Source organism: Poromitra crassiceps (genome assembly GCF_964638095.1).
Source record: "Poromitra crassiceps genome assembly, chromosome: 17".
Classification (NCBI taxonomy): domain Eukaryota; kingdom Metazoa; phylum Chordata; class Actinopteri; order Beryciformes; family Melamphaidae; genus Poromitra; species Poromitra crassiceps.
The window spans coordinates 11,020,721-11,023,336 of record NC_139635.1 but is presented as its reverse complement, the minus strand read 5'-3'; the positions used below and the strand labels follow the sequence as shown (position 1 = coordinate 11,023,336).

Below are 2,616 nucleotides of genomic sequence, written 5' to 3'. Positions count from 1 at the left end.
ATGTGTGTTTTCAATGTGTACAGTGGGCGCACTTACTGCTGCCACCGAGGACGCCTGGAAGTCTGTTTGATGCGGGGCGAGCTACCGGCGTCGGGTTATAGTTGGCTGGGTGCCTCGAGATGTAAGTAGCTTTGGTTTGTTTGTTTTGTTCATTTTGTTGCGGGTGCACTGTAATGTTGGGTTGTATAGCTACGTGTGTGTGGCATCCCGAACACACGCGCGCACACACACACACACACACACACACACACACACACACACACACACACACACACACACACACACATCAATGCAGGAGTATTGTTTGATGTATCTTTATTGTGTTTGTGTATTAGGCTACTGTCAGATCATTGAGGTGAGGCCCTCAAGGTTTCTCCTGTGGACGTCCCGAGTATTTGCAGAGGCAATGCCTGGTACGTTCTGGCCACAGTAGGATTATTTGTAAATACTGTGAGGGGAATGCAATGGTGATATTAATGGAGTCTGTTTTCTTGTGTTTTCTTGTCTGTGCAGGACTACTGCTATGTCACTGTTTTAGGACTGTCAATTATTAAACTAGTGTTTTATTGTTGATTTGCCAACTTCACTGAGAATAACCTGTAAAGTAAATAAATTAGATGTGGATGTGAAAGAGCAACTACTTGTGTCTTCCTTTATGGGAAACAACTTTGACCAGTGTTACAATAGTCTTAAAAACACAATAACAAAGTAGGCTATGTTGCTCATAGAAACGATAATTCTCAATAATCACATAGCCACGAGAAGTGTGTGGCAGCTTATTTATCTACAAAGACCCTGCCTGGCTCTGCCTGTATTTTCAATTGTGTTGGTTGTCTTGATTCATGTAACTTTTCAGTTCAAAATGACTGACACATTTCTCTCCCTCTTGTTTACAGCTTAATGACACAATGATGGAGTCAGCATTTCATCAATTGTGACCACAGCCATGGAGGATGTTGCTGTCAGACCTCAATCACACAGCCAGGGAGAAGATGGACTGGACCTAGGCTGCACAGATACTGTAGGTCAGCTGTCACTTCCCTAACCTCTTAATCCTCCCATCACCTCTCATCTATGGCCACTTTGTCTACTCTAGAATAATTTCACAATAACCAGTTACCATTATATCCTAATATGATTATGTCAGTACTCTGTTTAACTGGGATTGTGGGTACATGTGTTCATTTTCCTTCAGGTGTGGACTTCACCAAGCAGAAATGGCCCAGCAGTCCCCAGTATCTGCATGACTTGTCTTCATCGCCATGGTCTCAGCCCTGCTGCATGCAACAACTGACATGGGTCCGTAAAATAAGTTATACACCTTCAATAGCTACAATATTTTTACAGGAGATGCATGAGGCTTTGATCCACGTCCCACCGTCAAAAAACGCATTTGACGCCGATCGACGTCATTGGCACTCCACGTTACTATTTGATTTGATGCCGATCGACGTCATTGGCACTCCACGTTACTATTTGATTTGACGCCGATCGACGTCATTGGCACTCCACGTTACTATTTGATTTGACGCCGATCGACGTCATTGGCACTCAATGAGTTAAACATACATTTACAAACAAGACAATCAAATAAGCAAAAATAATACAACACAAAAGAGGCTACTGTTCTTACATAAGTTACATAAATTACCAGCCAGAAAGAAGCTATTGGTTTACATTTAAGAAGTAGCATCTCAGTCTAATTTACATGAATGACCAACCTGACAAGAATACTGGGATTTATGACATGTCAGTGGGATTTATGACATCACAGTGGGAGAGACAGAGAAACGGATAGAGCCCTAGCTCCATCCATTTATATATTGACTGATACCCAAGGTTTCCGCACATAATGGTTATGCCCTATTTGCACATTTATATATATTTCTTTCCTCTCTCCCTTTATTGTGTTACGCTGATGTTGTTGTACAGTATTTTTTGAGAACATTACATTACATCATTTGGCAGACGCTTTTATCCAAAGCGACTTACATTAACACATTTTTGTCAGCAATAGAGCAATCAACTATGCAACACAGTCTATGACACCTACAACCTCTGAAGGAACAGTGGTACAAGTTTAGTTTAGTTTATTTTATTTTTTTAAGAAAGAGAAAGAAGTTAGATCAAGAAGGGCCCAGATGGAGCCTGAAAAGGTGTGTCTTTAGTCCCCACATACCCCACATTGCATTTAGCTGCTTTTACCTGTATGAGTAGTGACAAATAAACATTGATTTATTTTTATTCATTCTTAACTCATTGAGTGCCATGGACGTCTTTCGACGTCCAATTAAATAGTGACGTAGAGTGCCACGGACGTCTTTCGACGTCCAATGCGTTTTTTGACGGTGGGACGTCGATCAAAGCCTTCCGCAGCTCCTGTACAACTATTGTAGCTATTGGAGGTCTATAACCTATTTTACAGAACCCTTAGGTGGCGACAGTGCTCTCCAGGTTAACAGAAAGGCAGAGAAAAACAGAGAATAAGTCGTTGGGGAAACGGAAATCGCATCGCATCCGTATGCATCGATATGCATGAAGCGTTTTAACGTTAGATGTGCCTGCAGCAGGCAGCAGCCAATCTGCTCCCACAATTGAGCTCCTCCACTGCTGCGA

The 2,616-nt window shown here is 42.1% G+C and overlaps 1 long non-coding RNA gene across 2 annotated transcripts; it reads left to right on the top strand.

Annotated features, from left to right (window-relative positions):
• The first annotated feature begins 335 nt into the window (after positions 1 to 335).
• LOC310791933 lies at positions 336 to 1,295 on the top strand. Of its 2 annotated transcripts, none has more exons than XR_014553463.1 (3): positions 336 to 413; positions 897 to 1,021; positions 1,196 to 1,295. It is a non-coding gene; the product is annotated as an uncharacterized lncRNA (long non-coding RNA). The 2 variants fall into 2 exon arrangements; XR_014553464.1 differs by having other exon boundaries at positions 897 to 1,025; positions 1,196 to 1,288.
• The last annotated feature ends 1,321 nt before the right edge of the window (positions 1,296 to 2,616 follow it).